A 24,983-nucleotide genomic window follows, 5' to 3' on the forward strand; every position below is an offset into this window, starting at 1 on the left:
TTGTGACTAGTGAAGTCACACAACTTGGTGTTTTTAGTGGAACCCATAGAAGCAGCAACAAGCAAGAACGAAGCAACTATTTTTTGTGGTTTTTGGTATAAGACTCTAAGGAAAAAACTAGAAAGCAAACTAACAAGACTAAAAAGCAAAGGTAAAAGATAACGTGCAACTACCCTATCTTGAAGACTGGAGTTCCCCGGCAACAGCACCAGAAATTAGCTTGATGACGAGTTGATGGATATACTTATCGCCCCTCGTTAGTTACCCCAAGTGGAAGGTGGAGATGTAGTCAGCAGCAGATTTCCCTTACACGGGGACTGTAAGGTTTATCGAACCAGGAGGACTCCAAGGATCAACAAGTAGGTGTCCGATGCTGTGGAGTTAGCAGAAGACGCTGACCTGCACACACAACAAATAACTTTGCTCCCAACGAGTACAGAGAGGTTGTCAATCTCTCCGACCTTGTAGTTTGCAAAGGATCAAAACACAAGCGGGAATAGTGATAGTGATTGCAACGGAAAAGTAAATGAAAGCAGTAAATGGTGAAGGTGTAAGCAACGCTGGTAATATGGACCTGAGTCACATGATGTTCACTAGTGATGTCTCTCTCTTAAAAGACGATAAACAACTATGATGGGTAAACAAATTACAGTTGGGCAATTGACAGAATTATAAACGCACCGCAATGCTAATTATGCTACTTGAAATTTAGATGCTCAATAGTAATGGGCAGTACGCTAAGACAAGTAGACCGTTTATTCATCAACATCAACTTACTAATCATCCACCTTGAGATATTTATCTAGAACATCTCGATGGTATTAAGTTGCGAGCCCAACCCAAAGTGTAAACTCAGAGGAACGGAGAACTGCATTAACGAACTTTGCGTAAGGTAAACAATCCTTGCAACCGTGGTTACAAGCACCGTTGTTTTCTCCCTCGTGGCAACAACACATACCCTAGTCTCATGTTTCTGTCACTCAAGCTAGACATCAGGGGGCATGAACCCACAATCGTGCATAACGCTCCCTCTTGGTGTTACAATCTACTACTCGGCCAAAGCAATAAAGAGCAACGGAGAACATGCATGAATCACTAAAGAACATAATATAAAACGATAATCAAATATATAACTCATCACAATCTGAACATAATCTCATAATCCATCGGATCCCAACAAACCAAGCATAGAAATAGCTGGAAAATTACATATGTGCCTTGATCATGTAGGGCAGCTCACAAGGGCTAATAATTGAAGTACAAGATTGGAGAGAAGACATCATGTAGCTACTGGTCATGGACTCATGGTCCAAGGAGGACTACTCACGGCACGTCCGACAAGCGTCCATGGCGGTGGAGAATCTCCCGGAGGTCATTCCTCCCTCCGGCAGGGTGTCGGGAAGAGGTCTCATGACGCTCCCAATCTCGGAAGCGCTGTGGCGGCTGAACGATGGAGAAATTCGCGATTCTGGATATGATGGAAGGGTTTCCGATCAGAGGGGTAAATATAGGCCAAAGGAGGGTGTCAAAGGAGGTGGGCCCCACCGAGGCGACCTGTGGGCGCGGCGAGGGGCCAGGCCGCGTAGGGAGGCCGCCTGGGCAGGCCCTGGCTCCCTATGTCCTACCTTTGGTGCTCCGGAAGCTTTCGTCACGCTGATTTTTATATATTTTTCTCGGGATTTTTGGGGCTTTGGAAATTTGGGTAAAAGCCCCTGGAAGAAAGACATTAGCAGACAGAAACTGGCACTGGGTGCACTAAGTTAGTATGTTAGTCCAAATATGTGTAAAAAGATATAAAAGTGTAGCAAAACATATAACAATGTCACCCAAAAGATCATGGAACAAGCAGAAATTATAGATACGTTTGGGACGTATCAGCGTCCCGCCCTTTCCCGCCATGCATGCACACCACTCCTACCCCTTCCCTGTTATAAAAGTCGCACGTCGTCGTCGCTTGCCGCACACTCGCCCCTCCATCCTTTTCTCCCGTCTCTCTTGGCTCCACCGCTGAAAACTTTCCTGAGTCCATGACGGAGTGGTTCCCTGGTGACAGAGCGGCTGCCAACAACTTCGGCCGTCGGTCATTGCACTAGTGGGAGGCGCACGCCCTCCACAAGGCCAACTACCTGGCGCCACCATACATGTGCGTGCCGGGCGCTTGGAGACTGAGCACCGGAGGAGTCCCCGGGCCCCCTCCACCATTCACCATGGAGCGCCTCGACGAGATCGCGTGTATCTGGGCGTCTTTGCTGGAGCACATATGACAGGAAGAATGGTACGCCGCCGACAACCTCCCTCTGTGAACGATGTACATCCAACGTCGCCATGTCGACCAGCTCGCCTCCACCAACGAGTTTCCGACACCAAGTGGGCGCCACAACTCTGACGTCCGTCATCAGTGGTGGGGTGTCCCCGGGCGCATGCTCCACGCTACCCTCGAGCACATCGAGGGCGGTAACGAACCGCCACTAGAGTACCCGGCGACGTCGCTCTCGCGTCTGAGTGGCAGCTCATGGCTGCCGAGGCGAATGACAGGGTTCTCCTCCTCGTCCTCCTCCCACTCCTTCGGCATGATTATGACCCTCAAGTATAGGGGATCGCAACAGTTTTCGAGGGTAGAGTATTCAACACATATTTGTTGATTCGCCAAAGGGGAAGCGAAAGAATATTCTCAAGTATTAGCAGTTGAGTTTGTCAGATTCAACCACACCTGAAAGAGTAGTGTATGCAAGCAAAGTATCAGTAGCAAAGTAGTATGATAGCAACGGTGACAAAAACAGATCTATTGACGACAGACTATTCCTAACTGTTGTATCAATGGCGCCAGTAAGTTGCACGTGGGTGGGTAACTATTCTTTCCCGACAATGGTGTCGAAAAAGTCTTGCAACAAGTAACAACGAAGTAGCAAGGAACAGCAGTAGTGACAGCAGTAGCAAGTAACAAAGTAGTGACAGCAGAGTAACAGCAGCAGCAGTAACAACAGCAGCAGTAACAACAACAGCAGAAGTAACAACAACAACAGTAACAACAGTAGCAGCAAAGTAACATAGCAAGGACCAGTAGTAAAAGACTCGTAGGCAGTGGATTGGTGATGGATGAGTATGCCAGATGTGATTCATCATGTAACAGCTATAACACGGAGAGATAAGTAACTAGCTCCCGTTCGTCAATCTAATGTAGGCATGTATTTCGTATGTAGTCATACATGCTTAGGGAAAAGAACTTGCATGACATCTATTGTCCATCCCTCCCGTGGTAGCGGGGTCCTAATGGAAACTATGGGATATTAAGGTTCTCCTTTTAATAAAGAACCGGACCAACGCATTAACACGTGGTGAATACATGAACTCCTCATACTATGATCATCTCCGGGAGTGGTTCCGGCTATTGTCACTCCGGGGTTGCCGGGTCATAACACATAGTAGGTGACTACAACTTGCAAGATAGGATCTAAAACACACATATATTGGCGACAACATAATAGGTTCAGATCTGAAATCATGGCACTCGGGCCCTAGTGACAAGCATTAAGCATAGCCAAGTAGTAGCAACATCAATCTAGAACATAGTGGATACTAGGGATCAATCCCCGTCAAAACTAACTCGATTACATGATAGATCTCATTCAACTCATCACCGTCCAGCAAGCTTACGTTGAGAATAGTCACGAACGATGAAGAGCATCATGGAATTTCCGATGGAGGAAGGTTGGTGATGACGATGGCGACGATTTCCCCTCTCTGGAGCCCGAAACGGACTCCAGATCTGCCCTCTAGATGAAGAACAGGAGGTGGCGGCACATCCGTATCATAAAACGTGATGAATCCTTCTCTGTGATTTTTTTCGGGCGAGACGAAAGATATAGAGCTGAGTTTGGGGGCAGTGGTGCCATGTGGGCCCTACAATCCCTCACGGCGCGACCTAGGGGGGTGGCCGTGACCTGTGGGCTTGTGGCCCAGTGGCACGCCCCCTCAGGTGGATCTTTGCGCAGGTATTTTTCTTTTATTTCAGAAAAAATCTCCGTAAATTTTCAGGACATTCCGAGAACTTTTATTTCTGCACAAAAACAACACCATGGCAATTCTGCTGAAAACAGCGTTAGTCCGGGTTAGTTCCATTCAAATCATGCAAGTTAGAGTCCAAAACAAGGGCAAAAGAGTTCGGAAAAGTAGATACGTCGGAGACGTATCAACTCCCCCAAGCTTAAAGCCTTGCTTGTCCTCAAGCAACTCAGTTGACAAACTGAGAGAGATAAAAGAAAAACTTTGACGAACTCTGTTTGATCTTGTTGTTCGAACTATGTCTAACTCATAACCAGAATTTCAAGAAGATCACAAGTAAACCACATAAGCAAATGACATCTAGGTCTCACGGTAAACTCATATCAATGGCATAATCATCTAGCGGGCAAATAATAAAAAGCCTCAAATGTCAACACTTCAATCAAAACTACATGAAGCAGTACGAATAAATGGTATCTCGCTAGCTCTTTCTGAGACCGCAAAACATAAATGCACAACACCTTCAAAGACCAAGGGCTGACTAAACATTGTAATTCAAGGCAATGAAGATCCAGTCATAGTCATACTCAACACAGTTAAAAGCAAAGCAGAAAAACAATAGAGGTGCTCTCTAATTGGTGCTTTTATAAGAGGAGGATGACTCAACAGGAACATAAATAGACAGGCCCTTTGTAGAGGGAAGCATTGATTTGTAGAGGTGCCAGAGCTCAAGCTTTAAAAACAGAGATAATAATTTTGGGTGGCATGCTCTCATTGTCAACACAATGACTAAGAGTTCTAAACATCTTCCACGCTACACATGCTATAGGCGGTTCCCAAACAGAAAAGTAAAGTTTTGATTCCCCCACCACCAATCAATCACACTCCACGGCTAGCCGAATCCTCGGGTACCGTCCATACCAACATCAATCCTGGGGGAGTTTTGTTTGCAATTATCTTTTCGATTTGTGCATGGAACTGCGAATTCCAATTACCGGCCCCTTTCTCGTGAATGATAGTGAATAAACACATATCGAGGATAACACGCCTAGCATGGAAGATACCAATAGCCCCCTGTCACCACATGAGCGGTTCGGGCATGCAAAACAGATTATTTCTTGAAGATTTAGAGAGTGGCACATGCAAATTTACTTGGAACGGCAGGTAGACACCGCACATAGGTAGGTATGGTGGACTCATATGGAACAACTTTGGGTTTATGGAGGTGGATGCACAAGAAGTATTCCCACTTAGTATAAGTGAAGGCTAGCAAAAGATGGGGAAGCGACTCATACGTCTCCATCGTATCTACTTTTCCAAACTCTTTTGTCCTTGTTTTGGACTCTAATTTGCATGATTTGAATGGAACAAACCTGGACTGACGCTATTTTCAGCAGAATTGCCTTGGTGTTGTTTTTGTGCAAAAATCAAAGTTCTCAGAACGTCCAGAAAATTTATGGGAAATATTTTTGGAAAATATGAAAAATACCTGCGCAAAGATCCACGTGAGGGGGTGGGCTAGTGGTCATAAGCCCTGTAGCCGCCACCCCCGTGTTGGCGGATGGCAAGCTTGTGGGGCCCACATGGCTCTGCCGCCCCCAATCTCAGCTCTATAAGTTCACTTTCCTCCCAGAAAAAAATCAAGAGAGAAGATTTCGTCGCGTTTGCGATACGGAGGCGCCGCCACATCCTGTTCTTCACTAGGAGGGTAGATCTAGAGTCCGTTTTGGGCTCCGGAGAGGGGAAATCGTCGCCATCGTCATCATCAACCTTCTTCCCTCTCTAATTCCATGAAGCTCTTCGTCGTTCGTGAGTAATATATTCGTAGGCTCGCTGGGCGGTGATGAGTAGGATGAGATCTATCATTTAATCGAGTTAGTTTTGATGGGAATTGATCCCTAGTATCCACTATGTTCCGAGATTGATGTTGCTACTACTTTGCCATGTTTAATGCTTGTCACTAGGGCCCGAGTGCCATGATTTCAGATGTGAAATTATTATTTTGCCACCAATATATGTGTGTTTTAGATCCGATCTTGCAAGTTGTTGTTACCTACTATGTGTTATGACCCGGCAACCCCGAGTGACAATAACCGGAACCACTCCCGGTGATGACCATAGTTTGAGGAGTTCATGTGTTCACAAAGTGCTAATGCGTTGGTCCCGTTCTTTATTAAAAGGAGAACCTTAATATCCCATAGTTTCCTTTTGGACCCCGCTGCCACAGGAGGGATGGACAATAGATGTCATGCAAGTTCTTTTCCCTAAGCACGTATGATGACACACGGAATGCATGCCTACATCACATTGACAAACGGGAGCTAGCCACATATCTCTCCGTGTTATAACTGTTGCATGATGAATATCATCCAAACAAATCATCGACCCATTGCCTACGAGTTTGTCCCACTTCTGCTGTTACTTGTCTTGCTCTGCTGCTACTGCTGTTACTACTGTTGCTACTGATGTTACTTGTCTTGCTCTGCTGCTACTGCTGTTACTACTGTTGCTACTGCTGTTACTTGTCTTACTGTTACTTGCTACTGTTGCTACTTGCTACTGTTGTCACTACCGCTGTTCCTTGCCACTGCTATTACTCGTTACTTTGCTGCTACTACTTTGCTTGCAGATACTAATCTTTCAGGTGTGCTTGAATCTGACACATTCAGCTGCTAATACTTGAGTGTATCTTCTCACCTCGTGTTGGCGAATCAACAAATTTGGGTCAAATACTCTACCCTCGAAAACTGCTGCGAACCCACGCGTTGGTGGGCCGACAACAACATTCTTCTAGTTTCATTGCCGGGGAGTGCTAGCAACATTCTTCTGGTACCGTTGTAGGGGAAGGTCTGTTGTTACAGAATCAGCATTCGTCTAGCTATTGCCAGAGAGTGCCAGTCAGCGTTTTTCTGGCGCCGTTGCCGGGGAGGTATTGCTATATTCTCCGAGTCACTTGGAATTTATATCTGCTGATCACTATGAAGAATCTGAAGGATCCAAAAACCAAAGTCTTGCCCTCAACTACGAGGGGAGGTAAGGAACTGCCATCTAGCTCTGCATTTAATTCACCTTCAGTTATGAGTAAGTTTGCGACATCACCTCCTGCTAGAAATCTTGATATGTCGCCTGTGCTTGATGATGCTTATGATGCTACTGCTAGAGATACTATGCTTGATACTATGCCTGATGATGCTATGCCTGATACTACTAGAGATGCTATGCCGGATGATGCTAGAGATACTATGCTTGATACTATGCCTGATGATGCTATGCTTGATACTGCTAGAGATACTACTTTGCCTGATGTTCCACTAGGGGTATTCCTAGATGCTCATATTGCTAGAGTTACTGCCAATGCTCGTGATGCTTTTGAAACTGTCGATACTATTGAGATAGAACCTGCTTTTGCTCCTGCTAGATCTAGCTCTCCTAGATATGAATTTCCTGATATACCTGAGGGTTACGTTATGGAGGGAGAGATAGCTGAGGATTTTCTTGCATGTAAGGATGCCTATGACGCTGAGAAATTACTTCTCAAGTGGAAGGAAAAATCTCTGAAAGCTAGGATGAAATACAACCCGAAGTTTGCCACTTCACCTATCTTTATCACCGATAAGGATTATGAATTCTCCGCCGATCCTGAGATAATCTCTCTAGTCGAATCTGATCCTTTCCATGGTTAAGAGTCTGAGACGGTCGTAGCCCATCTTACCAAACTACACGATATAGATATCCTTAAGATGTTTCCTTTCTCTCTAAAGGATGACGCTAAAGCCTGGTTCACCTCTCTTGCTCCTGGACGTGTGAGTAGTCCCCAGGATATGATCTATTACTTCTGTGAAAAATATTTCCTTGCCCATAAGAAGCAAGCTGCCTTGCAGGAAATATACAACTTTGCTAAAACTCCAAGGAGAGAGTCTCCCACAAGCTTGGGGGAGGCTCGTCCAGCTACATAATGCTTTGCCTGATCACCCTCTTAAGAAGAACGAGATACTTGATATCTTCTATAACGGACTTACCGATGCTTCTAGAGACCACCTAGATAGTTGTGCCGGTTGTGTTTTTAGGGAACGAACTGTAGAACAAGCTGAGACTCTACTGAATAACATCTTGATCAACGATAATGCTTGGACTATTCCCGAACCACCTCCTAAGCCAACTCCAAAGGAAAGAGGTATTCTATTCCTCAGTCCCGAAGATATGCAAGAAGCCAAGAAATCTATGCAAGAGACAGGCATTAGATCTGAAGATGTCAAAAATCTACCACCTATCGAAGAGATCCATGGTCTCGATAACCCGATACACGTAGTAGAAGTGAATTCTCTGCGTAGGTTTGATGAGAGTGATATTCCTTTTGACAAACCTGCTAGCCTATGCTTTGATGAATTTGACAACTTTGTTGCCAAACAACAGATTTCAATGATTATGTTAGCAGACATTTGGAACAAAGCACTCGTATGCTTAGCCATTTAAGTGCTTGTGTAGACAGAAATCTCTATGATCTAAAGCTTCTGAGTAAACATGCCCCTATGATTACTACTCAGGTAGAACAAGTACTTAAAGCTCAGAATGACCTGCTCAATGAATTAAATGACAACTCTTTCAGAGTCATTACTAGAGGAGGCAAAAGGACTCAGGAAGCTTTGTATCCTGAAGGTCATCCTAAGAGAATTGATCAAGATTCTCAAGGAATTAATGCTGATACACCCAGTCATCCTAAGGAGAAGAAGAAGGATGATAGAAACCTACATGCCAGTTCACCAAATACTGTCACACCTGAAGAACCTAATGATATTTCTGCGTCTGATGTAGAAACACAATCTGGTGATGAACATGAACCTGGTGATAATATAGACAACGATGTTCATAATAATGCTCAACCTAGCAACGATGATGATGTGGAGATTGAACCTACGGTTAATCCTGATAACCCACAACCTAAGAAATACGATAAGAATGACTTCACCGCTAGGAAGCATGGTAAAGAAAGGGAGCCATGGGTTCAGAGATCTATGCCCTTTCCTCCTAAGACATCCAAGAAAAAGGATGATGAGGATTTTGAGCGCTTCGTTGAGATGATAAGACCCATCTTTCTGCAGATGTGGTTAACTGATATGCTCAAGATGTCTCCATATGCCAAGTACATGAAAGATATCGTGACCAATAAATGGAATATACCAGATCTTGAGATCTCCACCATGCTTGCCAATTACACTTTCAAAGGTGGAACTCCTAAGAAACTTGGTGATCCTGGAGTGCCAACTATACCTTGCTCCATTAAAGGAAACTACGTAAGAACTGCCTTATGTGACCTTGGAGCAGGTGTTAGTGTTATGCCACTCTCTCTTTATCGTAGACTTGAATTGGATAAGTTGACACCTACTGAAATTTCTCTGCAAATGGCCGACAAATCAACTGCTTTCCCTATTAGTATTTGCGAGGATGTGCATGTTGTGGTTGCTAACACCGCTATCTTAACAGACTTTGTTATCTTGGATATTCCCGAGGACAATGCCATGGCTGTCATCCTCGGAAGACCCTTTTTAAACACTGCAGAGGCTGTTATAGATTACAACAAAGGCAATGTCACTTTCCATGTCAACGGTACTGAGGACACATTGCACTTTCCGAAGAAACGATATCATGTACGTTGCATCAATGCTATCGAAAAGACTTCATCGATTCTTATTGGGAGCTTTGAATGCCCTATTCCTCGTGTCAAGATGAAGTATGATTTGCTTGTTGGGGAGATACGTATCCCCATTGAGGTGACTTAGTGGCTATTTGAAAATTCTCCGGTCTCTCTTGCGATTCGAGAAGGTTTTGTCATGAGGACTTGATCAACCCCATTGACGGATTTCTTTCGATGACCATGAAATCGATGAATCAAAGAGTCACATACCTCTGTTTTGGGCTTTCATTTTCTGTTGCTTAGAAGAAAAATTATAGATTTAGTTTAGCTTTTCTTGTTTTCTGTTTTAGCGTCCCGGATAAAAATACCTCGAAAATAAAAGTTCTCCGATGGTCCTGAAAATTTAGTATGGTTTTTTCTGGAATATTTGAAAAATACTGGGCCTGAGAGCTGGCCTCGGGGCCTGACCAGTGGGCACCAAGCCCTTCCACCGCCACCCCCTGGTGGCGGCTAGCAAGCTTGTGGGCCCCATAGGGACCCCCTCCACTCATTCCAGCTCCCATCCTCTTCTTCCACCTCCAGAAAAAATTGTTTCGCATCTCAAACCCGTGTTCTTGCTCATTTGGCTGTGATTTTCGATCTCCTTGCTCAAAGCACCATTCTCCGAACCGTTTTGGGGAAATTACTCCTTGGTAAGTGACTCCTCCATCGGTCCAATTAGTTTTTTCTCTAGTGCTTTATCCTTTGCGTATTCTTGCTACCTTGGTGACCCTGTTCTTGAGCTAGAAATGTTGATTTAGCTGGTCCCAAGTAGTTTTAGCGCGTGATACGGTCTCTAGGCACTAGTAGTAGTAGTTGCTACAAGTTGGGTTAATATTTATTCACTTTTCTTTCGAAGTCTCTAAAAAATTTCAGAATTTTTCAGAGCTAGAAAAAGGAAAAGATGAGGAGGTTCTTGAGAGGCTCCTCAAGCCGTAACCCCAAGGAGGATGAGAAGAACCACCCCAAGTACGTAGTCCCTCGAGTCACAGAAGTTCGAGCGTGCGAGTGGCCAAGTGATGAATTTTTGCGCGCCGCTGGGCTTTATGAAGACTTTTATTACTTGGTGGAGAACGCAGGTCTTACTGCGTTTGTTGCAGATAAGTGCCCACAATACCTCCTCCTCACCAATATTTTCATTCAAAGCTTAAACTTTTATCCGAGGAAGAAATCTCCCATGGCTGAGTTCATGATATACGATGTTCCCCAGTGCATGACACTACAGGATTTTTGCAATGTATGCGAATTACCTTATGTTGGGGATATCCGTGACCCTCGTCCAAGGGACTTGGAGGATTTCATTGGTACTATTGCTGTTGGAGAGGAGAGAGGAGTGTCTCGCGCTAGAATTGCTAGCATACATTTTCCTGTGCTTCGGTACTTCTCATCATTTGTGGGAAAATGTTTGATTGGCCGTGGGGAGGCTGGATCACTTAGTTATCTAGACCTTGCGGTTTTGCGCGAAGGCCTTTATAACGATAAGACTTAGAGCCTAGGTGCTATAGTGGCCCAGCGGTTGAACACCAACCGTTCCAAGGGTGTCGTCTATGGAGGTATCTATGCTACCCGTCTTGCCAGACACTTTGAGATACCCATTAGACTCGGAGAGGAAGGAGAGATGCTTCTCCCTGAGAAATATCTGGATTATGACAGCATGGTTCGCCATGATTTTCTGGATAGAGATGCTTGTAGACGGATGATTTATAACCTGGTATTTAGTCAGGGTACTCAAGAGACTATTACTTTGCCTGCTCCTTCTTTGTTCGATCTTCATGCAGGCAGGTACACTATTATGCCCTCGGACATCTAAGCATATTGGGGCTTGGCCCAACCACAGGCGCCCATGCCCGAGCCGCCAGTCGTGTACCAGACGCCAGTTTATCAGTGGGAGCCAGAGGAGCTCACACAACAGTGGCATCCACAGTCTGCTCCGGAGTATCCTGGAGCTAATTATTTCCCACCATGGGAGTAGACCAAGCTAGGCCAGAAGCCTAAGCTTGGGGGAGTACGTGTTCTCACTGACTTTACATTCATGCTTATGCTTTCACTTTGCTAGTCGGAGTTTACACTTTGACACTGTATTATCCATGCTAGTTTATTTTTTGTTTTCTTGTTTTGTATCCTTTTGAGAAAAGCCAAAAAGATTTTCCTTTCTTCTTTTGCGTGTTGGGAGTTTTCCCGTGTGAATAGTTTTCTTTTTCTTTGGGTTAAGGTAGAAGATATTGGTTTCAATGTTTAGTGGTTCTTGCATGCATACCTGTTTAGCTTTCAAAGAGCCATATTAGTTTGTCTTCTCCTTTGTGTTTGCCTGCAGATTCAGCTTAGTCCTATGCACGAGCGCTCTTATTATTGTTCACATTGTTCGATCGAGCAAATGGAAGGCAATAATGATAATATATGATGAAGTGACTGAGACTGGAAAAGCTGGTATGAACTCTATCTATTTTGTTTTTGTAAATATGACTAGCTTGTCGACCCAGATTCAACTTTCTTGTGAGAGAACCATGTTTGCAATGACAATTTAGAGATCATAGTTTCTGATGCCATGCTTAACTAGCTGAGAGCTTATAATGGTTTGTCTTGAATGCCAACATAGATTTTGAGATGACTATGATGTAGTATGATAGGATGGTATTCTCCTTTGAATAATTCAAGTGGCTTGGCTTGGCGCATGTTCATGCATGTAGTTGAAACAAAATCAACATAACCTCTATGATGTTCGTGTTCATGGTGATTTATATCCTATTCATGCTTGCATTCAATGTTAGTCAAACTCATTGCATCTTGATGACTGTTGTCGCTCTCTAGTTGGTCGCTTCCCAGTCTTTTGCTAGCCTTCACTTGTACTAAGCGGAATACTGCTTGTGCATCCACTTCCATAAAACCAAAAGTTTTTCCATGAGAGTCCACCATACCTACCTATTTGCGGTATCTACCTGCCGTTCCAAGTAAATTTGCATGTGCCGTTCTCTAAACCTTCAAGAAATAATCTGTTTTGCATGCCCGAACCGCTCATGTGGTGACAGGGGGCTAGGAGTGTTATCCTCGACATGTGTTTATTCACTGTCATTCACGAGAAAGGGGCCGATAATTGGAATGCCCAGTTCCACGCTTAAATCGAAAACATAACTGTAAAACAAGACCCCCCCGGATTGATGTTAGTATGGACGATACCCGAGGATTCGGCTAGCCGTGGAGTGTGATTGATTGGTGGTGGGGGAGTTAAAACTTTACTTTTCTGTTTGGGAACCGCCTATAGCATGAGTAGCATGGAAGATATTGAGAACTCTTGGTCATTGCGTTGACAATGAAAGCATGCCAGCCAAAATTATTATCTCTGTTTTCAAAGCTTGAGCTCTGGCACCTCTGCAAATCAATGCTTCCCTCAGTGAAGGGCCTGTCTATTTATTCTCCTGTTGAGTCATCCTCCTCTTATATAAGCACCAATTAGAGAGCACCTCTGTCATTTTTATGCTTTGCTTTTGATTGATATTGAGTATGACTATGACTGGATCTTCGTTGCTATGAATTACAATGTTTAGTCAGCCCTTGATCTTTGAAAGTGCTCTGCATTTATGTTTTGCGGTCTCAGAAAGAACTAGCGAGATACCACCTATTCATATTGCTTCATGCTTGTTTTGATTGAAGTGTTGGTATTTGAAACTCATTATTATTTGCTCGTTAGCTGATTATGCCATTGATATTAGTTTACCGTGAGACCTTTGTGTCACTTGCTTATGTGGTTAACTTGTGATCTTGCTGAAATTCTGGTTATGAGTTAGACATAGTTGCAACAACAAGATCAAACAGAGTTTGTCAAATTTTTTCTTTCTCTCTCAGTTTGACAACTGAGTTGCTTGAGGACAAGTAAGGTTTTAAGCTTGGGGGAGTTGATACGTCTCCATCGTATCTACTTTTCCAAACTCTTTTGCCCTTGTTTTGGACTCTAATTTGCATGATTTGAATGGAACTAACCTCGACTAATGCTGTTTTCAGCATAATTGCCTTGGTGTTGTTTTTGTGCAGAAATCAAAGTTCTTAGAACGTCCAGAAAATTTACGGGGAATATTTTTGGAAAATATGGAAAATACCTGCGCAAAGATCCACCTGAGGGGGTGGGCTAGTGGGCCACAAGCCTTGTAGCCGCCACCCCTGGTGGCGGATGGCAAGCTTGTGGGGCCCACATGGCTCTGCCGCCCCCAATCTCAGCTCTATAAGTTCACTTTCGTAATCAAGAGAGAATATTTCGTTGCATTTGCGATACGGAGGCGCCGCCACATCCTGTTCTCCATCTGGAGGGTAGATCTGGAGTCCGTTTTGGGCTCCGGAGAGGGGAAATCGTCGCCATCATCATCATCAACGTTCTTCCCTCTCCAATTCCATGAAGCTCTTCGTCGTTCGTGAGTAATCTATTCGTAGGCTCGCTGGGCCGTGATGAGTAGGATGAGATCTATCATGTAATCGAGTTAGTTTTGATGGGGATTGATCCCTAGTATCCACTATGTTCTGAGATTGATGTTGCTACTACTTTGCCATGCTTAATGCTTGTCACTAGGGCCTGAGTGCCATGATTTCATATCTGAAATTATTATGTTACCAGCAATATATGTGTGTTTTAGATCCAATCTTGCAAGTTGTAGTTACCTACTATGTGTTATGACCCGGAAACCCCGAGTGACAATAACCGGAACCACTCCCGGTGATGACCATAGTTTGAGGAGTTCATGTGTTCACCAAGTGCTAATGCGTTGGTCCGGTTCTTTATTAAAAGGAGAACCTTAATATCCCGTAGTTTCCTTTTGGACCCTGCTGCCACGGGAGCGATGGACAATAGATGTCATGCAAGTTCTTTTCCCTAAGCACGTATGACGACACACGGAATGCATGCCTACATCACGTTGACGAACGGGAGCTAGCCACATATCTCTTCGTGTTATAACTGTTGCATGATGAATATCATCCAAACAAATCACCGACCCATTGCCTACGAGTTTGTCCCACTACTGCAGTTACTTGTCTTGCTCTGCTGCTACTGCTATTACTACTGTTGATGCTGCTGTTACTTGTCTTGCTCCGCTGCTACTGCTGTTACTACTGTTGCTGCTGCTGCTGTTACTTGTCTTACCGTTACTTGATACTGTTGCTACTTGCTACTGCTGTCACTACCGCTGTTCCTTACCACTGCTATTACTCGTTACTTTGCTGCTACTACTTTGCTTAAAGATACTAATCTTTTAGGTGTGGTTGAATCTGACACATTCAGCTGCCAATACTTGAGAGTATCCTCTCACCTCGTGTTGGCGAATCAACAAATTTGGGTCGAATACTCTACCCTCGAAAACTACTGCGAACCCAAGCGCTGGTGGGTGATACGTCTCAAACGTATCTATAATTTTTGATGGTTTCATGCTGTTATCTTGTCATCTTTGGATGTTTTATGTACCTTTTATATCTTTTTTGGGACTAACTTATTAATTCAGTGTGAAGTGCCAGTTCCTGTTTTTTCTCTGTTTTTGGTTCTTTTCAGATCTGATTTTGGAACGGAGTCTAAACGGAATAAAATCCACGAAATGATTTTGTCCCGAACGAAAGAAGATCAGGGGGCGTGTGGGCCAAGCCATGAGGGCTGCAGGGAGCCCACAAGCCCCCAGTCCGCCAGCAGGGGGGAGGCAGCGGTGGGCAGGCTTGTGGCCTCCCTGGCGCCCCCCTGACCTAGATCTTGTGCCTATATATTCCCTAAAAATCAGAAAAAATCGAGGGAGCCTCGAAAATACTTTTCCGCCGCCGGAAGCTTCTGTTTCCGCGAGATCTCATCTGGAGACCCTTCCCGGCACCCTGCCGGAGGGGACTTTGGAGTTGGAGGGCTTCTTCATCATCATCATCGCCCCTCCAATGCCTCGTGAGTAGTTCACTTCAGACCTACGGGTCCGTAGTTAGTAGCTAGATGGCTTCTTCTCTCTCTTGGATCTTCAATACAAAGTTCTCCATGATCTTCATGGAGATCTATCCGATGTAATCTTCTTTGGCGGTGTGTTTGTCGAGATCCAATGAATTGTGGATTTGTGATCAGATTATCTATGATATATATTTGAGTCTTTGCTGATTTCTTATATGCATGATTTGATATCCTTGTAAGTCTCTCCGAGTCTTGGGCTTTGTTTGTCCAACTAGATCTATGATTCTTGCAATGGGAGAAGTGCTTGGTTTTGGGTTCTTACCATTTGGTGACCTTTCCCAGTGACAGTAGGGGCAGAAAGGCACACATTGAGTGGTTGCCATCAAGGGTAACAAGGTGGGATTTCTCGTTGATATGAGATTGTCCACCTACATCATGTTATCTTGCTTAAGGCGTTACTCTGTTCTTTTGGACTTAATACACTAGATGCCTGCTGGATAGCGGTCGACGTGTGGAGTAATAGTAGTAGATGCAGAAAGTATCGGTCTACTTATTTTCGACGTGATGCCTATAGATATAATCATTGCCATAGATGACGTCACGACTTTGCGCGGTTCTATCAATTGCTCGACAGTAACTTGTTCACCCACCGTCTACTTGCTTTCATGAGAGAAGCAATTAGTAAACACTACGACCCCTGGGTCTATTCACATCTATCGTTTACACCTCCGCTTTTACTTTGCTTTGTTACTTTCTTGCTTTCAGATCTCAATTTGCGAACAATCTATAAGAGATTGACAACCCCTTCATAGCGTTGGTAGCAGGTTCTTTGTGTTTGTGCAGGCACTTGTGATACTCCTTTACTGGATCGATACCTTGGTTCTCAAACTGAGGGAAATACTTACCACCGTTGCGCTACATCACCCTTTCTGCTTCGAGGGAACACCAATGCAAGGCTCCAAGGCCACGGGGAAATCCTTTGCATATTTGCCTAGGAAGTCCCTAAAGGCGTAGCCGTAGCAGAAGGATTCCTGATGCCGTTGCTGAGGAGAATCAAGACAAGAACAGTCTCCCGTCAGCACGTGTTTCTGCCGTCGTTGGAAGGTCTTTTGTTGTAGTAGCAGAAGTATTTCTGGCGCCGTTGCCGGGGAAGGAGAGATCTATCCAAGTAGGTCTCACAAACTCATCTCCTGCATTTACATTTTTGCCAGTTGCCTCTCGTTTTCCTCTCGCCCACTTCACATTTGCCTTTTCATTTCCCTTTCCCGTTTACCTTTTTCATTTGCCTTTTCGTTCACCCTTTTCTCTCGCTTGCTTTCTGTTCGCTTGTGTGCAAGTGCCTTCAATATGCTTGCATCTTCGCTTGCTGAAAATCTAGTGATATGGATCCTCATCCACTAGCTAATCTCTTTAAGAGACCCACTTATGTGGAACGAATTGCTAGTGAGTTGAGGGCACTTGACTATCTTTATGGAGTTTTGCTTCAGATGCGTGAATCTGAAAATCGTGATGAAGAAATTCATGAAGAGATTCACGAGGGCTCCTTGGATGAAAATCATGATTGCAATGGTTTCACTATAAATCCTATTAGTGACAATCATGCTAAAAATATGCAAAACCCTAAGCTTGGGGATGCTAGTTTTGCTATGACCTCTACTTGTTGCAATGATCATGAATGGGGTGATGATTTTTCTTATGATCTTGAAAATTTGTTTAAGCCTCATGATGAATATGATATTTGCAATATTATTGAAAGTGGGTTTGGAGAAGTCATGACTTTAGTTGTTCATAATCCCACTACTTTTGAAGAGCGTCAACTTTGCATGCATGTGGATCATGAAAACAATATCCTTTGTGATAGTTACATTGTTGAATTTGAATATGATCCCACATGTTATTATTATGAGAGAGGAAAATATTGTGGTAGAAACTTTCATGTTACCCAATCACCTCTCGTTTTGTGGAGATTGCTATTGTCTCTTTCTTCTTCCTTGCATTTGGTAACTATTGGTTGTCTTGACAATCTGTTTTCCTATAAAATGCCTATGCATAGGAAGTATGTTAGACTTAGATGTGATTTTCACATGCTTTATGATGCTCTCGTTGTGCTTCAATTCTTGTCTTTTGTGTGAGCATCATTGAATTATCAATGCCTAGCTAAGGGCGTTAAACAATAGCGCTTGTTGGGAGGCAACCCAACGAATCTATCCTTTTTCTTTCTGTTTTGTGTTTTCCACACTTTCATAATTCTGTTATGATTGTGTTTTTTGTGTTTCTTTTTGCGTTTGTGCCAAGCAAAACCGTTATGATTAGTGTTGGGGATGATCGTTTGGTCATGCTGGAAAAGACAGAAACTTTCTGCTCACGAAAACAATTTTCATTTTTTTTCTGTAAGAGATTTTGAGTTGATTCTTTTTTCTGCTGATTTCTTCGAAAATTCTTCAGACTGTCATAATAGTTCAGAATTTTTGGAGCACCAGAGGTATACAAAATATACAGATTGCTACAGACTGGTGTGCTGTTAACAGATTCTGTTTTTGTTGTGCTGGTTGCTTATTTTGATGAAACTATGGATAGTATCGGGGGGTATTAGCCATTGAATATTTAAAATACAGTAACCCAACATCAGAACAAGTAGAATTTAAGTTTGCTACAGTACCTAAGGAAGTGGTGGTTTGCTTTCTCATACTAATGTTATCACGAGTTTCCGTTTAAGTTTCGTGTTGTGAAGTTTTCAAGTTTTGGGTGAAGTTCTTATGGACAAAGAGATAAAGAGTGGCAAGAGATCAAGCTTGGGGATGCCCAAGGCACCCCAAGAGATTCAAGGATGCCATAAAAGCCTAAGCTTGGGGATTCCCCGGGAAGGCATCCCCTCTCTCGTCTTCAATCCATCGGTAACTTTACTTGTGGCTATATTTTTATTCACCACATGTTATGTGTTTTTGCTTGGAGCGTCTTGTATCGTAGGAGTCTTTTATTTTTGTTGTGTCACAATCATCATTGTTGCACACCTAGAGAGAGATACATGCACTCACCATGATTTTGTCGAGCTTCACTTATATCTTTTGGTAGACAATTCAGCTCACATGTGCTTCACTTATATCTTTTGAGCTAGATAATTTTGCTCTATGTGCTTCACTTATATCTTTTAGAGCACAGCGGTGCGTGGTTTGGTAGTTGATCTATGCTTTGAAAGTAGTCTCAAAAGGGGTAGTTATCCAAAGGGATACGAAAACTTCCACCTTCATGTGCATTGAATAGTTAGAGAAGTTTGATTCCTCTCAATTAGTTTTGAGATATGGTTGTGGTAATATTGAAGTTATGCTAGTAAGGTGTTGTGGATCTAGAAATACTTGTGTTAAAGTTAGTGATTCCCGTAGCATGCATGTATGGTGAACTTCTATGTGATGAAATCTGAGCACGATTAGTCTATTGATTGTCATCCTTTGCGTGGCGGTCGGGATCGCGCGATGGTTTATACCTACCAACCCTTCCCCTAGGAGTATGCGTTGAATGCTTTGTTTCGATTACTAATAAAACTTTTGCAACAAGTATATGAGTTCTTCATGACTAATGTTTAGTCCATGGTTTATATGCACTTTTACCTTTCACCGTCACTATCTTCTTAGTGCCGTGCAACTTTCGCCGGTGCACAAAACCCACCATTAGCCTCCCTCAAAACAGCCACCATACCTACCTACTATGGCTTTTTCAAAGTCATTCCGAGATATATTGCCATGCAACTACCACCATGACATGTGCCACCACATCTACATTGCTATTGCATGATCGTAAGATAGCTAGCATGATGTTTCCATTAATGTCTATGCCATGCTAGATCATTGCCACGGTACACTACCGAAGGCATTCCATATAGAGTCATCGTTGCTCTAAGTTTTGAGTTGAAAGTGTGATGATTATCATTGATGGAGCATTGTCTCATGTGAGGAAATAAAAGAGGCCAAAGAAGCCCACCAAAAAAGGGAGGCCATAGATCCCACCAAAAAAATGAAAAAATGAGAGAAAAGGAGAGAAGGGACAATTTTACCACTTTTTCCACACTTGTGCATATTAAGCACCATGATCTTCATGATTAAGAGTCTCTCATTTTGTCACCACCATATAGCTAGTGGGAATTTTTCACTATATAACTTGGCTTGTATATTCCAATGATAGGCTTCCTCAAAATTGCCTTAGGTCTTCGTGAGCAAGCAAGTTGGATGCACACCCATATGGTAATCCCTACTCATTCACATTGATATCTATTGATGAGAATCTCCACAGCTCATTGATATGCCTAGTTAATGTGACTATCTTCTCCTTTTTTGTCTTGCAACCTCCACCACACTCCACACCACTTATAGTGCTAAAACCATGGCTCACGCTCATGTATTCCGTGAGAGTTGAAAAGGTTTGGAAAAGTAAAGGTGTGAAACAATTACTTGGCCAATACCGGGGTTGTGCATGATTTAAATTCGTTGTGCAATGATGATAGAGCATAGCCAGACTATATGCTTTTGTAGAGATAACTTCCTTTTGGCCTTGATATTTTGAAAGTTCATGATTACCTTGCTAGTTTGCTTGAATTATTATTGTTTCCACGTGAATAGAAAACTATTGTTTTGAATCAAATGGATCTGAACATTCACGTCACATAAGAGGAGTTACAAAGGACATCTATGCTAGGTAGCATGAAAGCATCAAAAATTCATTCTTTATCAGTTCCCTACTCGAGGACGAGCAGGAGTTAAGCTTGGGGATGCTTGATACGTCTCAAACGTATATATAATTTTTGATGGTTTCATGCTGTTATCTTGTCATCTTTGGATGTTTTATGCACCTTTTATATCTTTTTTCGGACTAACTTATTAATTCAGTGCCAAGTGCCAGTTCCTATTTTTTCTGTGTTTTTGGCTCTTTTAAGATATGATTTTGGAACAGAGTCCAAACGGAATAAAATCCCCGAAATGATTTTTTCCCGAATGAAAGAAGATCAGGGGGCCCGTGGGCCAAGCCAGGAGGGCTACAGGGAGCCCACAAGCCCCCACTCCGCCACCAGGGGGGAGGTGGCGGTGGGCAGGCTTGTGGCCTCCCTGGCGCCCCCCTGACCTAGATCTTGCGCCTATATATTCCCTAAAAATCAGAAAAAAAATTGAGGGAGCCTCAAAAATACTTTTCCGCCGCCGCAAGCTTCCGTTTCCGCGAGATCTCATCTGGAGACCCTTCCCGGCACCCTGCCGGAGGGGACTTTGGAGTTGGAGGGCTTCTTCATCATCATCATCGCCGCTCCAATGACTCATGAGTAGTTCACTTCAGACCTACGGGTTCGTAGTTCGTAACTAGATGGCTTCTTCTCTCTCTTGGATCTTCAATACAAAGTTCTCCATGATCTTCATGGAGATCTATCCGATGTAATCTTCTTTGGCGGTGTGTTTTTCGAGATCCGATGGATTGTGGATTTGTGATCAGATTATCTGTGATATATATTTCAGTCTTTGCTGATTTCTTATATGCATGATTTGATATCCTTGTAAGTCTCTTCGAGTCTTGGGTTTTGTTTGGCGAACTAGATCTATGATTCTTGCAATGGGAGAAGTGCTTGGTTTTGGGTTCTTACCATGTGGTGACCTTTCCGAGTGACAGTAGGGGCAGCAAGGCACACATTCAGTGGATAGCGGTCGACATATGGAGTAATAGTAGTAGATGCAGAAAGTATCGCTCTACTTGTTTTGGACGTGATGCCTATAGATATAATCATTGCCATAGATGACGTCACGACTTTGCGCGGTTCTATCAATTGCTCGACAGTAATTTGTTCACCCACCGTCTACTTGCTTTCATGGGAGAAGCCACTAGTAAACACTATGGCCCCCGGGTCTATTCACATATATCGTTTACACCTCCGCTTTTACTTTGCTTTGTTACTTTGTTGCTTTCAGATCTCACTTTGCGAACAACCTATAAGGGATTGGCAACCCCTTCATAGCGTTGGGAGCAGGTTCTTTGTGTTTGTGCAGGCACTTGTGATACTCCTTCACTGGATCGATACCTTGGTTCTCAAACTGAGGGAAATACTTACCACCGTTGCGCTACATCACCCTTTCCGCATCGAGGGAACACCAACGCAAGGCTCCAAGGCCACATGGAAATCCTTTGCATATTTGCCTAGGAAGTCCCTAAAGGCGTAGTCGTAGCAGAAGGATTCCTGGTGCCGTTGCTGAGGAGAATCAAGACAAGAACAGTCTCCCGTCAGCACGTGTTTCTGGCGCCGTTGGAAGGTCTTTTGTTGCAGTAGCAGTGGGCCGTCAACAACATTCTTCTAGTTTCGTTGCCGGGGAGTGCTAGCAGCATTCTTCTGGTACCGTTGCAGGGGAAGGTCTGTTGTTACAGAATAAACATTCGTCTAGCTATTGCTAGAGAGTGCTAGTCAGTGACCAACTAGAGAGCGACAACAGTCATCAAAATGCATTGAGATTAACCAACATTGAGTGCAAGCATGAGTAGGACATAAATCACCATGAACAGGAACATCATAGAGGCTATGTTGATTTTGTTTCAACTTCATGCATGAACATGCGCTAAGTCAAGCCACTTGAATCATTCAAAGGAGGATACCATCCTATCATACTACATCATAGTCATCTCAACATTCATGTGGGCATCCAAGACAAACCATTATAAGCTCCTAGCTAAGTAAGCATTGCATAAGCAACTATGATCTCTAAGTTGTCATTGGAAACATGTTTCTCTCACAACAAAACTGAATCAGGCACGCTGAGCTAGTCATATTTACAAAAACAAAATAGATCGAGTTCATACCAGCTTTTCCAGGCTCAGTCACTTCATCATATATCGTCATTATTGCCTTTCACTTGCACGACCGAACGATGTGAACAATAATAAGTGTGCTCGTGCATTGGACTACGCTGGAATCTGCAGGCAAACACAAAGGAGAAGACAAAGTAATATGGCTCTTTGAAAGCTAAACACGTATGCATGCAAGAGCTACTAAACATTGTAACCAATATCTTCTACCTTGACCCAAAGAAAAAGAAAACTAATTACACGGGAAAGCTCCCAACAAGCAAAAGAAGAAAAAGAAAATCTTTTTGGGTTTTCTCAAACTAGACACACACATGAAAAGAAAACAAGAAAAAGAAAATAAACTAGCATGGATGATACAGTGGCAAAGTGTGAACATCGACGAACAAAGTGAAAGCATAAGCAAGAATGTAAAGTCGATGAGAACACGTACGCCCCCAAGCTTAGGCTTTTGGCCTAACTTGGTCTACTCCCAAGGATGGAAATAACCAGCTCCGGGATACTCCAGAGTGGACCGAGGATGCCACTGCTGTGTGAGCTCCTCTGGCTCCCACTGATAAACTGGCGTGTGGTACTCGACTGGTGGCTCGGGCACGGGCACCTGTGGTTGGGCTAGGCCCCAATATGCGTAGATGTCCGAGGGCATAATAATGTACCTGCCTGCATGAAGATTGAACAAATAAGGAGCAGGCAAAGTAATAGTATCACGAGTACCCTGACTAAATACCAGGTTATAAATCATCCTTCTACTTATATCTCTATCAAGGAAGTCATGGCGAACCATGCTATTGTAATCTAGGTATCTCTTGGGAAGAAGGACCTCTTCTTCTTCCTCTAGTCTAATGGGTATCTCAAAGTGTGTGGCAAGACGGCTAGCATACATACCTCCATAGACAATACCTTTAGAATGGTTCAGGTTCAACCGTTGAGCTACTATAGCGCCCAAGCTATAAGTTTTATCGTTATAAAGGGCTTCGCGCAAGACCGCAAGATCTGGGGAACTAAGTGACCCAGCCTTCCCACGGCCAATCAAACATTTTCCCACAAATAGTGAGAAGTACCGAAGCACGGGAAAATGAATGCTAGCAGCTCTAGCGCAAGACACTCCTCTCTCCTCTTGTACAACAATTGTACCGATGAAAGCTTCCAAGTCCCTTGGACGAGGTTCTTGAATATCCCCAACGTAAGGTAATTTGCAAACATTACAAAAATCCTGGAGTGTTCTGCGACTCGAGGAACCAGATACTTGGGCTTCTTCTCACTCCCATCATCCTTGGGGTCACGGCTTGACGAGCCTCTTAAGAACCTCCTCATCTTTTCCCTTTTATATCTTTGAAAATCTCTAATTTTTTTAGTGATTCTAAGGAAAAGTGAACAAGGCTCAACGAAACTCGTAGCAACTACTCCAACATGTGCCTAGAGGCCATATTACGCATCAAAACTACTTGGGACCAGCTAAAATTAGCATGCAAAGCTCAAGAACATGGTCACCAAGGCAACAAAAATACGCGGAGTATAAGGCACTAGAGCAAAAACTAATTGGACCAATGGAGGAGTCACTTACCAAGGAGTAATTTCCCCAAAACAGTTCGGAGAACGGTGATTTGAGCAAAGAGATCGAAAATCCTAGCAAGAGTAGCAAGAACACGGGTTTGAGCTGCGAAACGATTTTTTCTGGAGGTAGGAGAAGGAGATAAGAGCAAGAGTGAGTGGAGGGGGTGCCTATGGGCCCCACAAGACTAGGTGGCGCGGCCAGGGGGGTGCCCGCGCCCCTAGGGCTTGTGGCCCACTGGTGTGGCCCCCAGACAAGCTCTTTGTCTCAGATTTTTTCAAAAATTCCAGAAAAAATCATACTTGATTTTCACGGTGTTCGAAGAACTTTTATTTTCGGGGTACTTTTCTACCGGACGCTAAAACAGAAAACAGGGAAAACTAAACTAAACCTATCATTTTTCTTCTAAGCAACCTAAGGTGAAAGCTTGGAACAGAGGTTTGTGACTCCTCGATTCATCCATCTCATGGTCATCGAAAGAAATCCGTCAGTGAGGTTGATCAAGCCTCTTTGACAAACTTTTTCGAATCGCAAAAAGAGAACGGATAATTTTGAATAGTCACCAGGTCACCTCAATGGGGATATGTATCTCCCCAACAAGCGAATCATACTTCATCTTGAGACGAGGAATAGGGCATTCAAAGCTCCCAATAAGAATCGATGAAGTTTTTTCGATAGCATTGATGCAATGTATTCGATATTGTTTCTTCGGAAAGTGCACCGCATGCTCATTACCGTTGACATGGAAAGTGACATTGCCTTTGTTGCAATCTATAACAACCCCTGGAGTGTTTAAAAAGGGTCTTCCGAGGATGACCGCCATGGCATCGTCCTCAGGAATATCCAAGATAACAAAGTCTGTTAGGATAGTGACATTGGCAACCACAAGAGGCACATCCTCGCAAATGCCGATAGGGAAAGCTGTTGATTTTTCGGCCATTTGTAGAGAGATTTCAGTGGGTGTCAACTTATCCAGTTCAAGTCTATGATAAAGAGAGAGAGGCATAACACTAACACCGGCTCCAAGATCGCATAAAGCA

This window comes from Hordeum vulgare, chromosome 5H (genome assembly GCF_904849725.1).
Source record: "Hordeum vulgare subsp. vulgare chromosome 5H, MorexV3_pseudomolecules_assembly, whole genome shotgun sequence".
NCBI classification, from domain to species: domain Eukaryota; kingdom Viridiplantae; phylum Streptophyta; class Magnoliopsida; order Poales; family Poaceae; genus Hordeum; species Hordeum vulgare.